This window comes from Gymnodraco acuticeps, unplaced genomic scaffold (assembly GCF_902827175.1).
Source record: "Gymnodraco acuticeps unplaced genomic scaffold, fGymAcu1.1, whole genome shotgun sequence".
NCBI lineage: Eukaryota > Metazoa > Chordata > Actinopteri > Perciformes > Bathydraconidae > Gymnodraco > Gymnodraco acuticeps.
This window is the reverse complement of record NW_022990015.1, coordinates 797,297-812,845: the sequence shown is the minus strand read 5'-3', so window position 1 is coordinate 812,845 and position 15,549 is coordinate 797,297.

Below are 15,549 nucleotides of genomic sequence, written 5' to 3'. Positions count from 1 at the left end.
ATACTAACGCCAGTTAGTATTAAAATCGACCTCACCGTTTCTTTCCCCGGAAAGTAAGGTAAGGTTTTGATTTTTCTCAAGCTAGCTACGCACCTGTTGCTAGCTAGCTTCCCCTTACTACCGACACCACGGTAGCGAGGACGCTTTTCTTTTTCTCTCTCACGGAGGAGAAAAGGATTAGAAGTATATTGACACACCAGTCAATATTCTTTGAGAACAAAGGACCCACACCGTCCCTTTTTCTCCGGATTAAGGACGGGTTGGTAACACTTTTTCTCTCAACGACGTACCTGTTACGAGCGGGTCCTCTCCACGCCACGAGGCGAACAAGATGGACGCCTCTCCCCCTCACACCAGAGGAGTCAGGGACTCGGAGGCTCGGTCATGCGGCTGCGGGTTGAAGATAGCAGGCACAGACTCACACCAGGTCTGCTCGTCCTGCCTCGGGCTGGAACACGCCCAGGAGGCTATCGACAACCCCGGCTCGTGCGGGCATTGTGCCCGTTTCACCCGAAAGAGCCTCCACCGACGGCTAGCACACCAAGCTAGCTTGTTGGAACAGGACTCCCTCATGTCCACTGATTCGCCGTTTGGCAATCAAGACACGGGGGCGTCCACCGCAGAGACTGAGCCCCTCACTGTGTCGGTCTGGGGCTCACTAACAGCGGCAGCTGCGGAACCGGGATCCCACGCCGTGTCAGGCCGGGACCCGGTGGCGGCAAGAGACGCGGGAACGGAGCCCCACGCCTCACCAGGCGGGAGCTCCCGGCGAGACCTCACCATGGTCTCGCCCGCGGAGGATGTCCTGGAATTAGACTACATGGAGGACGAAGAGGACACCTCTGAGTTCCTCCTGTCTGATTCGGATGAGCAAGAAGAAGATATCTTCATGTCATCGGCTCAAACGGCAAAGCCGGGAGCTATGGCTGCTCTCCCGGGCGACCCGCTTCACACCAGCTTCGCCCTGGACCTGCAGGCCGCGTGTCAGCGCACTGCGTCCAGGCTAGACATCCCGTGGCCCAAAATGGCCAAGGAGACCGCCAGGTCCCGTTACGAGGGGAAACATTCTCCCCAAGCAACGAGGACAAGGAGACAACTCCTCCCGGTCTTTCCGGAGATGTTGGATGAGGTGTCGGTCTCGTGGAGGGACCGACCCTTTAGCAACAAGGCCCCAATCCAGGGTGCCTCCTCCCTAGACTGCGACGGTATGGAGAGGCTCGGCCTGCTCCGCATACCGCTGATGGAACTGCTGGTGGCAGCCCACCTCCTACCGAGGATGGGCCCGTCACCAAGCAGGAACCCCACGCTGCCAGCGAAGGTGGACCGTTTCCAGTCGACCATGACTGAACGGTCCTACAGAGCCGCAGCGTTGTCTGCCAGGGCTCTGAACGTTTCCTCACTGCTAACCGCATACCAAGCGGAGCTCTGTGAGGATATGTCGAGTAATCCTGGACCGGCCGTTCTGGACGAGTTGGCCGCGGTCACAGACATTTGTCTCCATGTCCAACGCTGCGCCGTCCAGGCCACGGGCAAAACAATGGGGATCATGGTGGTGCAGGAAAGAGCTAGATGGCTCAACCTCACCAACCTCCCAGACCGGGAAAAGGAGGATGTGCTTGACATGCCCATCGTTCCCGAGGGGATTTTCGGCTCCGCTCTTGCCTCCATGCAGAGGAGATGCGAGTCGAAAAAGAAGGAGGACGAGGCCCTCCACCTCTGCCTCCCTCGAAGGGCCCAGCCGCTGCCTTCGCAGCGGCAGCCCTTCGTCCAAGCTGCCCCGAGCCCTGCTCGGTTCAAAATACCGAAAACGCAGAGGTCGCAGTCCGCCCCGAGTCCCCAGCCCAGGCAGGGGACGAGGGCGAGCTGGCCTAGAAAATCTCCGGTTCCGGCTGCAGCCCAGGCGCAGCCAACCCAGAATTTCGGCCAGCAGTCGAGGAAGAAGAAGCGAGCGGCGTGACAGCCCCTCCTTCTCCCCTCTGTGACAGAGCTGGAAGTCTACGGTTCCCCAGCTCTAAATGTGTTCCCGCCGCCTCAAGAGATGCCTCAACACCATCCTCAAGTCTGCATAAACACATGTCACACACTTATTGATTTTTATGTCATAAAACATTTTCCGCTGACGCATCCAGGCTTCGAGCCAAGGGCGCAGCTCGAAAAAATGAAAAGAAAAACAATAAAAACAATAAAACAGTCCGTCAACTGTTCCCCTTCTGAGAGCAGCTATGGGCGGACAATTGACGGGTCTGGGGCTGTAAAGGCACCACCGTCACGCGCAGTGCCGGCTGGGGTCGTGAAGGCACCACCGCCACGCGCATGCGCAGTGCCGGCTGGAGCCGTAAGGGCACCACCGCCACACGCATGCGCTGTGTCGGTGGGGATTGTCGAAATGGGGCACGTCGAAATGGGGCACCACAGTGCTCAGACACTGGAGGGCCCCATAACACAACAAATAGAGACTCAGAGGGGAAGAGACGTGACATCTCAGCTGGCTCTAAGGAGAATACAGTGGGAAATGCTCACGACATCTGCTTGGGTTTCTCAAGACAGTTACACGGAGCTACAGACTCCAAGTCACCGTCACCCCCCCTCGCTTTTCGGGCATTCTGCATTCGCAGGCCCGAGGAGAGTCAGCCCATATTCTGGAGAGAGAGATTCTCTCACTCCTAGAAAAGAGGGCTATATCTATTGTACCCGCCGAGCAGAGTCAGGGCGGCTTCTATTCCAAGTACTTCCTCGTTCCCAAATGGGGAGGGAACGGAATTCGGCCAATACTTGATTTGAGGGTTCTGAACAAATATCTAAAAAGATATAAGTTCAGAATGCTCACTCACACATCTCTGCTGCGGCTCGTGCGATAAGACGACTGGTTTACATCAGTCGACCTGAAAGATGCGTATTTTCACATCCCAGTATATTACCCACACAGGGAAATATCTGAGATTCGCATTTCAGGGGATCTGTTATGAATACAGAGTACTCCCCTTCGGTCTGTCTCTCAGTCCAAGGGTGTTTGTACGATGTACGGAAGCCCCGATAGCCCCGTTAAGACAACAGGGTATTCGCCTGGCGACCTACCTGGACGACTGGCTGCTTCTCGCACAGTCGGAGCAGGAGGCTGTTACGCAGACAAATGTCCTCGTAAAGCACCTGCTCAACCTGGGTTTCATAATAAACACAGAGAAGAGCATGTTGTGCCCCGCGCAGACTATACTCTTCCTGGGTTTACGCCTGAACTCGGTGCCCTTTACAGCCCGCTTGTCAGCGGAAAGAGTGAAAGCTTTCAGAGCTTGTCTCGCTCTTTTCCAGCTGCGCAAACATGTTCTCTTCAGATCATGCCTGCGATTGCTGGGACTCATGGCGTCAGCCATCCTGGTCGTACGACTGGGACGCTTACACATGAGGGAGTTTCAGCGCTGGGTGGCCGCCCTAAAACTAAACCCTGTGCGCCATGTGATGGTTACTGTGAAATGCGTAATGGCACTGCGCCACTGGCTGCACCTGACTTTTCTAGTACGAGGTGTGCCTATGGGTGCTGTCCTTTCACGGAAAGTGGTCACCACGGACGCATGTCTGACAGGTTGGGGAGGTATTTATGAAGGTCGCCCGGTGAGGGGTCTCTGGAACAGAGACCTCCAGCGGGCGCACATAAATTACCTGGAGCTTTTAGCGGTGTTTCTAACCCTAAAACGCTTTCTGCCTTTCCTCAGGGGACATCACGTCCTCGTGAGGACAGACAATACGACCACAATATCGTATATTAACCGCCAAGGGGGTTTGCGTTCTCTCCAGTTACACACACTGGCGCGCAAACTGATCCTATGGAGCGGTAGACGTCTCCTCTCTCTGAGAGCGTACCGGGAGTGATGAACCTCGGGGCAGATCTACTGTCCAGAGGTATACCACTTTATGCAGACTGGACTCTACATCCAAGGATTGTGAGCCAGCTGTGGGTGCGTTACGGCAGAGCCGCGGTGGATCTGTTCGCATCGAAAGACAACGCTCAGTGTCGGCTGTTCTTTTCGATGCGCGATCTAAATGCACCGTTAGGCATGGATGCGCACGATTGGCCCACGGGCCTTCTGTGGAGATATATCAGCTGCTGTGCGGGCAGCCATGGTAGCTCCCACTACGCAGGGACATACTGTCCCAAGCGGGGGGGGGCGATCTTTCACCCACACCCAGAGCGCTTGGCTCTATGGGCCTGGCCCGTGAGTGGTACAATCTGAATACAGTGTGACATGAAGCTGACCCTGGCAGCTGCCAAGCGAGCCAGTGGCACTCATGCGCTATCTGTACAGTCTTCATGCACTCAGTTCACCCCAGGGCAAACAGAGTGTGGTTGAAGCCCAACCCTGCCTTTATCTTAAGGCGGTTGGTTCAGGTACCACATTTGACATTGAGGCATCCTCCCCGCCACTGTATTCCTCCGGGGAACAGCGGCCGGATTTGCCGTGTCCAGCCCGTGCTTTACGCACGTACAGGGACAGATCAAGGGTGCTTCGTCATAATGACCAACCCCTTGTGTCCTGGGCTAACCCTTATAAGGGCAAGCCTGTTACTAAGCAACGGCTCTCCCACTGGTTTGTGGAAGCAATTGCTTTGGGGCCCATACGAGTCAGAGTTTGCAGTCACCCTCGGGTCCGCGAGCTCTTTCGACTCAGGGTCTGGCTGCATCCTGGGCTCTGTCCAGGATGTCTCCCAGAGACAAAGTGAGCTGGTCCTCGCCGCTCACTTTTTTACGCCTCTTAACAGGCTGGACGTTCTGCTCCCAGTGTGACTCAAGCAGTGCTGGGCACCTGGTTGAGTCAGAGCTCTACCTGTTAAGTTCTGGTTGGTTTGGTGATTTTCGAGATAAGCTTGTCTGACAATACGGGAGCTACAATTTCCCATAGTGAGACATCGAACGGAGTGTTATGAATGAGAACTATAGGTTACTTACGTAACCCCAGTTCTCAGAGTAACATGAAGTGAGATGTCTCACCAGACGGCCCTCCTTGCTATGGTGAAGCGAGAAGAGGTGCTTATTTTGAATGACGCATGCGTTGTGGCGCAAGCTACTTATAGGGGGTGAATTCCCTGACGCTGACGTCAAGATCACCAGCCAATCAGGATTGGCGTAATGAGATTGATGCTTCTGTTTGCTCCGCGATGAGGCGCATCCCATAGTGAGACATCTCACTTCATGTTACTCTGAGAACTGGGTTTACGTAAGTAACCTATAGTTTTATCACACAGCACAATGCCACAGATGTCGCAAGTTTTGAGGGAGCGTGCAATTGGCCTGCTGACAGCAGGAATGTCCACCAGAGCAGTTGCCCGTGAATTGAATGTTCATTTCTCTACCATAAGCCGTCTCCAAAGGCGTTTCAGAGAATTTGGCAGTACATCCAACCGGCCTCACAACCGCAGACCACGTGTAACCACACCAGCCCAGGACCTCCACATCCAGCATGTTCACCTCCAAGATCGTCTGAGACCAGCCACTCGGACAGCTGCTGCAACAATCGGTTTGCATAACCAAAGAATTTCTGCACAAACTGTCAGAAACCGTCTCAGGGAAGCTCATTTGCATGCTCGTCGTCCTCATCGGGGTCTCAACCTGACTCCGGTTCGTCGTCGTAACCGACTTGAGTGGGCAAATGCTCACATTCGATGGCGTCTGGCACGTTGGAGAGGTGTTCTCTTCACAGATGAATCCCGGTTTTCACTGTTCAGGGCAGATGGCAGACAGCGTGTGTGGCGTTGTGTGGGTGAGCGGTTTTCTGATGTCAATGTTGTGAATCGAGTGGCCCATGGTGGTGGTGGGGTTATGGTATGGGCAGGCGTATGTTATGGACGACGAACAAAGGTGCATTTTATTGATGGCATTGTGAATGCACAGAGATACCGTGACGAGATCCTGAGGCCCATTGTTGTGCCATTCATCCACGACCATCACCTCATGTTACAGCATGATAATGCACAGCCCCATGTTGCAAGGATCTGTACACAATTCCTGGAGGCCGAAAACATCCCAGTTCTTGCATGGTCAGCATACTCACCGGACATGTCACCCATTGAGCATGTTTGGGATGCTCTGGATCGGCGTATACGACAGCGTGTTCCAGTTCCTGCCAATATCCAGCAACTTCGCACAGCCATTGAAGAGGAGTGGACCAACATTCCACAGGCCACAATCAACAACCTGATCAACTCTATGCGAAGGAGATGTGTTGCACTGCGTGAGGCAAATGGTGGTCACACCAGATACTAACTGGTTTTCGGACCCCCCCAGACCCCCCCCAATAAAGCAACACTGCACGTTTCAGAGTGGCCTTTTATTGTGGCCAGCCTAAGGCACACCTGTGCAATAATCATGCTGTCTAATCAGCATCTTGATATGCCACACCTGTGAGGTGGGATGGATTATCTCGGCAAAGGAGAAATGCTCACTATCACAGATTTTTTCAGATTTGTGAACAATATTTGAGAGAAATGGTTATTTTGTGTATATAGAAAATGTTTTAGATCTTTGAGTTCATCTCATGAAAAATGGGAGCAAAAACAAAAGTGTTGCATTTATATTTTTGTTCAGTGTATTTAGGACTATGCTAAATTCAGTCTCAAAACAAAAATGCAACACCAGAGAGAACATGCATATAGCTAACCATTTGTCATTACATGATATGTATTTCACAGGGTAGGCAGAGCAGAGATAACTTTGAAACATAATTTCAAATTCATAATCTATTCACTAAGGAAACTGATACACAAGCTTCTTCTTTAATGACGGAGAATGTTCAACTTTATCCAGCTTTTATCTTGCATTGGCCTCAACTGAAAGTAAAAGTGTTAGTCAGTGTTGGTGCTATGCTTTACTTAGTCAGTGTGCAGAAAGAATTACAGCTCGGTGTCTGTATTCCTCTGTCATAGACTGCGTGGTTGAAGTCTCAAACACTAGTAATCTGTTGTCTGTCATATATGTTAATGGATAGAAGTGGTAATGGAAAGATGATTGTCTTTAAGAATTAGAGGTGCTTATGTTATTGAGGCCCAGAGCAGGCCTTAGGATTTTGTGCTCCACTTCACCTGTCATTGCTTAAGGAAGACTAGGAATCTCCCTAATGGCCAGAGCCAGGGGCCCAGGGCGACGAGGGGGGAAATGTTGTCAAGGGCACATTCTCAGACCTTAAAAATGGGTCTTAGGGTTGGTTAGAGAAGCAGACACTTATTCAGCAAGAAAGCACATAATTAAGGCCATGTTTCAAAACATCATACTTATGGGAACTACCAGTTGGGTGAAGCTTCAAGGTTTTACTCAAAATGTTCAAATCAGTTCAGAGTGCTCATATTATACAGAATTTACTCCGTTTTTGCATCTGGCCTTAATATTACAAGCTGAAGCTAAATGTTCCCTTTCCCAGCAAGAACATGGATATGTAACAGAAACACTTAGTACCCAAAAAATCCCTAATTACCACTCCATACAAAATGCATGAAGTATGGATTTCATCTCCTGGTTCTTCACCCATGTCCGTCAGTTGGTATTCATGTTATTAGCATCACTTCCAGTGGGCTGGTCAGGGTGGGGTAGTAGAGATAATGAGGGAGGATGTCCCAGAACCACCAATAGAAGATCGAGTGGCCCAAATGCAGGGAGACAGGGCTGACAGTGGAGTCCCTGTCAGAGAGGGTCTGCTGTTTTTGTGATCACGCAGAAGGTGACAGACATTGATTGTGTGCAGTCTGACAGAGAATCACAGCAGAAAGGAAAGGTCAGGGTCAAATGGCGTGAAAGTGAAGAAATGGTTAAGCATCACGCAATGTCCTCAAATGAATGATGCAGCCTGCATGTGTTTTTCATCATTAGCTGTTAATCTCAGTTGGAACAATTGTATTTTCTCTGATCTCAGCGGGAGATATACAGCGATATCCTCCAAAGCTTTGTTTATTAAAGAAAATGTTTACTAATGAAGAGCAAAGTTTATACTTGTAAAACATGCTTTGTGTGAAATATTATACATTTCTTAAAGATTACAGATCTGGCAAAAATAGATGTACTAGAACAACTTTTGCACCCGGGACAAAAATAATCTCATGGGCTAATGTGTGTTTATCCCCTTCAGACCTTAAACATGAAATATGTATGGGTTTAAGCCAATGAACATGCATTGTATTACATTTTGACTTATGCCTTGTTACTGAGTACAGTCAAACTTAAACTCAAAGAGAGAACAACTTTTGGATGTGCAATTGTATAACCTTACTTTCTGTACTGGGCGTGTTGTTGACATACTTACAATATCCACTTACTTTGAAGATTTTCTTCTGCATGAACATCACAGAAATAGTATTTGGTTTGTCCATTCTGGGGTCCTGTTGAAAAAAGACAGACTATGTGGAAGATGTCCCTCCTCGTGTAGATATGAAGGGTTTATTCAAAGCTAACCAAAACAATTCATATTTTAAAGTGAATACACACTATGAAAACACAAGAATGCATATAATATTCAGTTTCTGCTTATATATCCTCCTGAATCCGGCACACTGGACTTTTAAGACAATGAAGAACTTACCTAATTTGAATGTGGTGGACATAATAGAGAAATATTTTGGCATAAAATTGATTGATTTGAAATCACACACAAGAGGAGGGGCAGGAAGAAAACGGTCAAAACATCTTGTTAGCCGTAAAATGTTCTTTCTTGGAACATGGCCATGCTAAGTGAGTACTCGTCCTTGGACAAGGTGCTCTTCTGCTGCAATGGTCATTCAAACATAGTCAGTATAGCAAGACCTTAAGTACACAGAACAAAAATAGCCAAACCGGTGGTTTTGAACGGTGTCCTTTATAATTTAGGAGTGGTGAAGATGCTAAATATTTGCATTAGGCATACAGTAAGTCTTTTAAAGCCCAGTGAATAAGGTAAAACCAACTCCTTGTTCTGCTTGCTCTCTTTTTCGAAGCGAGAAGCATTTCATTTCTGACTCTCAACAACTTCCCCTTCATTAAAGAGTCTGGTCTCCAAAGTGTTCTTGGAAAACATTCCTATTTTTGTCTGGGTGACAGAGGTGGAACAGACATCTACAACAAAGGTGAGTGAGATATAATTGACTGTAAACCAAGTACTAAGTCATCGCTTGTCATAAGCCCTGTCTGAACCTCTTTAAAAGGCGCTCTTCACTCATTATTTTGATAAAGCTGTAAGCCTCACCTTTTCTGATCAAAAGTTTCTTATATCACTATCCCTCAAAACTTATCCTTAAAGACAGTATTATATCGTTATACGTGTTTCATCTCCTCTAAAGTTCTTGTAAGCGACTATTGATGCGGTGGAGCTGAACTGTCTTCTTTTGAAATGCTCACCTCAAAGGTGCTGAATCCAAATCTCTACACGATTGAGCTGAGCCACGGGGACTTCACGTGGAAAATCAAACGCTGTTTCAAGCACTTCCAAGCTCTTCATCAGGAGCTGCTGATGTTCAAGGCTCTCTAAAGCTCCCCCTGCCAACCTGCATGTAAGAACTGCTAATTTTCCCACCTTTTGTCACTCACTTACATAGCACACAACCCCCCCCCCCACACACACACACACACACACACAGTAAGAGTGTGCAGAATTACACAAGACGTAGACACAGATACATGCACAAAACTGACTTTAAGCAAGAAACCTATTTATACCTGTCCTTCCTCTCTGATATCCCTGCTTGTTCAACTCACAGCTGATGGTAACAGTTTCTCTTCAGCTCACTCTCCTTTCCTTCTGTTCAGCAGCTTGGAAAAATACAGCATGTTCTTGCAGACATTGAAAATGCATTTATATAACAAGACCACTGAAGGATTTCAAAAAACAACTTCTAGCCGAATGAAAGCAGAGTTTAGTTCGGCATACTGTGCATTGGTATACTGGGATTTGGAGAGAATTCAGTCTTTTTTTAAATCAGTTGATCCCGCACACTGAATGCTGCAAGCTCCCCAAGTTAAATGATTTTTTAAAAATGATTTCAACCTTCAAAATCACTATCGGGTATGATGTGACAGCGATGTGTGTCTTTACTTATTATTACTTTTCCTCGTATAATGTATGTTGCACTCTTGGCGGGCCCTGGGACTCAGGGTTTTCATTGCAAACAACTAGCTTTTAAAGGACAATAATATATTTGACTTCTTTTAATGTTTGTGTTAAACAGAGCTTTTATTTAACATGTATTATCCTATCTGTTGTTCCCTTAAATACTTCTGAAGATAACATGCAATGAATGTAGCAGAACCTGAGTGAAACGTTCATATCCCTTCGCATTATTAATATTAGTGCTGTAATTTCAGGATCTTTGGAAAAAACTTGTTAGGCAATGCATGCACTCTACAGCTGAATGGAAAACAGCTGGACTCTGTCTGACAGATGGAGGACAACCTAAAAATCCTTCAAAAACACCGTTCACAGGATCCATCCAGCGACCATAAGTGCGGCTACTTACAGTCAAAGCCTTGAATGACATCAATGCAGTAAACTCCATTGAAGGTGATCCATCTACTCTTTAATTAGGTGTGAAAGCTAACAGTAATTTCATCCTTGTCAGAGTTGTGTGGCCTGCATGAGGAGAGTATCTTCACAGAGGACGCTGATGGAGAATAGCTTGCATTAATGAGGGGACACACAGCAGGCAGGAGCAAAGAAACTATCACTTTAAGAGCTAAGATGGCCGCTAATATCCATTGCCTAAAGAAAAAAAAGCGATGAGGTGACACATTATAATAATGATGCATAAGTGCAAAGTAAGCATTTTACAGTAAAACAAGGTAAATTTGTTCTTAAAGAATATGTGTGACTAACTAGAGGTACTATTTTCTGCTGAAAAGTTTGCAGCTTCATTAGGCTGCCAATGTGTCACAGAGAACTTCATTCTTTTCAAAGACTTCAGAGGAAATTGGTCTTTGCTGTTTCTTTTATTTAGCTGTTTCCTTTTGGCAAGAGGAGAAGATGAGTATATTTCATAACGCTTAGCATTGCAGTCTGTGTGTTTTTCCTGGACTTTTGGACGTCAGTCAGATCTCCTTTGTAAGCAATACGCTTGTTTCATTTTAGTGTGGAAAATGCAGAGGATGATACAAAAATAAATAAGATGTATTATCTAAATTATAAATGCACAAGTTTAAAGATGCTTCTTATAGCCGTATTTATAGAAATTAAAATGTAAACTATAATAATAATGCATTTTATTTATATAGCGCTTTTCACAACTCAAATACGCTTTACAGTATGAGGGAGGGTAGACAAACAAGGACAGGCAAACAAGTAAGTAAAAAATAAAAAGGCAGTCAAGAGGAAGTTGATTGAGGGGGGGGGGGCTTATGGGTAGACAGAGTTGAAAAGATGTGTTCTATGCCACTAGTCTTTTATGCGTGCATGTTTTACTTTTGAAGTCATGGGTTCATCTTGAAGCGTAGGGCAAACAACACAAATCCAGCGCGGACACATTGGTGTAGTACCTGAGGGAATAGAAGGTAAGAGAAGGAATAATTACACACTATTCTGTGTTAGCCTTAGTCCATATCTCTCTGTCCGTAGCCATGTTTTATGAAGCTCCCATATTCATGATTGCGTGTGTCATTCCTTACATCTGTGTAAAAATGGATTCAGCTTTCTACACACTGAATTGTGTGTGTGTGAGTGTGGTTGTGTGCATTTTGTAGATGGCTGGTGGGGATGGTATATGTTGTTCTCTACATGAGGCCGAAGGATAGCCAGGTGGGGATGGTGATCCTCTATGATAAGGGATTTTTTACATCAACATGAGCCACCCAGGAGACTGGCGTCCATCATGCAGTCACCATTGAGAACCTCTGTTCTTATTGTATTTACATTTTGCTGTGATGGCATAGCTACACATTTGTGCTGACTGCACTCCAGCACAGATTACTTGTGTGGTGTGTTTTACAGTATATCTCTGTATGCATGTCACAAAGGTCACATACATATTGTGTGGGAAAATCACATGCTGTCTCCATCAGGCTTCACCAACAAAGCTGTACTGGACTTAAAACAGAAATGTGTTGTGTAAAAACTATAGCATGCAAGGTGGTTATTGTGCCTATTGGCAATATACCATATTTATATTCATATTCGTTCCTTTCTTCTAGGAAGCAGAGGAAAGACTTTGACCTTATAGGACCACCACAAACAATTATATATTTTAATACTAATATATATTTTATAAACTGGAGCCAATTACCAGCCAGCCAATAAAAAAAACCACATAATAAGCAAATCATGCCTCGACTGTATTGAGCATAAACTAATGATCTTCCAGGCGGTTTGAGACTGGATAATGTTGAAGGACAGTAATGTTCAAAAGTTCTTAAATTAAAATGGTTTGTAATCCTAAATGGGAGATGTGGGATATATGAACTCGCCGTCTTTGCTATCAAAAGCTCTGTGGTGTTTCTGGCTGCATCTCTTTTGGTCTCTATCAACAAAACAAAAAAATACTAGCAAGTCGTGCGCTTTGTCCAGGGGCGGACTGGCTATTGGGAATACCGGGAGTTTCCCCGGTGGGCCAACAAATACAAATAAATAAATTTTGAAAAAAAATTCCTTTTTTTTTTGCCTAAATCCTACCGGCCCACATTTGTAAGTGTTCCGGCCACTCCCTTTTCTTTTCTTTTTGCTTGCCTAAATCCTACCGGCCCACATTTGTAAGTGTTCCGGCCCAGCCCAGCTCAGTGGCAGGGAAACGGGGTTCAGGGGGAGTGGCTGTACGGCTGTACCCGTAGGATAGAAAAGGGGGAAGTGACGTCTGACTAAGAGGAGAAGAACGTGTTGCCCACTTTCTGTTACTGAGTTTAGGCTATTTAGCTAGCAGGTTTATTGTTTTGGGTGCAATCACTTTTGCCTCCACTTGCTGTTCAAATAAATGTTGAAAGAAAAAGTAAATCTGTTTACAGTTCTGTTTTATATGGGTGTTGAAGAAGAAGAATTGGGAGGGATGAAACCCTCTTTAATGGTCACACATGCAGAGCACACAGCACACACAGTGAAATGTGTTCTCTGCTTCTAACCCACCCTAGTACCAGGAGTCTAGTAGAAGAAGAAAATAAAACAACATAGATTAGCTCCATGGCATAATGCCGAAACCCGCAAAATAAAGCAAAAGTCGAGACAACTTGAAAGGATATGGCGTTCAACTAAACTTGAAGAATCTCGTTTAATTTGGCATATTACTCTCAATGAATATAAGAAAGCACTGCGTAAAGCGAGAGCAGCCTACTACTCTTCATTAATAGATGAGAATAAGAATAATGCAAGATTTCTTTTCAGCACTGTAGCCAGGCTGACAGAGAGCCACAGCTCGATTGAGCTTTCTATTCCCATAGCACTCAGTAGTAATGATTTTATGTGCTTTTTTAACGAGAAAATTGTTACTCTTAGAAACAAAATTAATGACCTGTTGCCTTTGACCAGTATAGTGTTATCAACAGCTCCCGGAAACGTAAGTTCTAATATTACACTAGATAGTAAACTAGAATGCTTTTCAGCCATAAACCTTGAAAAATGTAATTAAATGATTCTCTCTTCTAAACCATCAACGTGTATGTTAGACCCAATTCCAACTAAGCTGTTGAAGGAAGTTTTTCCATTAATTAGCACTTCTTTATTAAATATTATGAATATGTCTTTATTATCAGGCTATGTTCCACAATCATTCAAAGTAGCAGTGATAAAACCGCTTCTTAAAAAGCACAACCTCGATCCAGAGGTTTTAGCCAATTATAGACCTATTTCTAATCTTCCGTTCCTCTAAAAAATTCTTGAGAAAGCAGTCGCAAAACAGCTGTGTGATTACTTAAAAAACAATGATTTATTTGAAGATTTTCAGTCTGGCTTTAGAACACATCATAGCACAGAGACAGCTCTGGTTAAAGTCACAAATGACATTCTAATAGCCTCTGACAAGGGCAGTGTTTCCCACAGATATGAAATATACTTGGGCGGGTGGTGGCTAGGGGGGGTGCGCGAAAAAAAAAAAAAAGTTTTAACAACATTATTTATTGACTTTTTATTCCGGTATAATCATTTTGCGCAAAGATGGCACTGTTTGTCAGAGCACTTCATCCTTCTGGGATTTCATGAAGAACAGCTCCAACGCCTGTGTGTATGGGAATGCCTCTGGTGCTGGTCCATTAACTGCCAGTGTTTCCCACAGATCTGAAATATACTTTGGGGGGTGGTGGTAGCGGGGGGGGTTGAGGTGACGTGCAACAACATTAACCTTTCTGTTGGTCGCTTGTTAGCAGACCCTTCATGCGATGGCAGAGCGAACAGGTACAGGCAGGGTCCATAATGATTAGGGTTGGGAACCGAAACTCGGTTCCAGATGAGAACCGATAAGAAAATGCCGGGTACCGGGTACCCATACAAAATACACAATTTCGGTTCTGCTTAACGGTTCCTAAACGCGGTAGACCCTGTATTCCAGCGGGTCCGTCTGCACCGCGGTGCTGCGGTGACCCGGTGGAATACAGGGCGGACCTGGAGAATCACAGAACGGCCGGTCGTCAGCGGGCCGTTGACGGCCGGCACCGCCCTTCATTTTTTTAAACGGCATCATATAAATTGCGCTGACAGGCGACAGAGGTCCACAGTTGCCCCGCAGCGATGCTCCCCCGCCCTCCCGTAGACATTTCACGAGCTCAGTCACTTCATAACACCAAAGATAGGTCGCGGTAAACACTCTGAAGTGAGGCTCCACTACACTAAAAAATAAAAATAAAAGGCAAAGTGTAATGCCTGTTAATAGCTTGCCACAGGCATAGCTCAGTTAAAATAAAGCACAGCTATTGTGCAATACATTTGTATTGCATGTATATTTTTTAGTAACAATTTCAGTTAAAGCTTTTAAGAATAAATATATGTTTGTTATCTAAACGTTTGACCTCTTTATTTTACAATTTTGGAATCGAAACGGGGAATCGATAAGAACCGGAATCGATAAGCAGAACCGGAATCGAAATCGGAATCGATAAATTTCAAACGATACCCATCCCTAATAATGATAGCCCTATAGTTTAAATATACTACCCACACATGAACATATGGAAATGGGTTACTATTTAAAAAAATTAATGTATTTATTAATGTATTTAGGAACCTATCCATGTGATTTTTAGTGGGGGTCGACCTCAAATCCTCTAGGGGGGTCCAGGGGCATGCCCCCCCGGTAAGATTTTATTTTTTATTTTGGAGTTAAATGCATCAATCTGGTGCATTTTGAGGGGGAAATAAAGAGACTAGATCTATGGAAACACCTATATTTAACAGAACTGTATACATTTCAATAATCATAAAATCAAGGCCATAACCAATAATATACCATTTCCAATATGAAAAAAACACTGAAACTTGTTTATTAATTTAGTTTTGGTTCATTTATAGTTGTGAGTGTGTCTGTGCTCCTGAATCAGCCTCTCCTGTCTCCCTCCTCTCCCCCCTCTCCATCCTCTCCCCCTGCTCCTCTTTGAGGCAGCAGCAAAGACTAGTTTTCTCTCAACAAGTTTTAAAAGTGTAT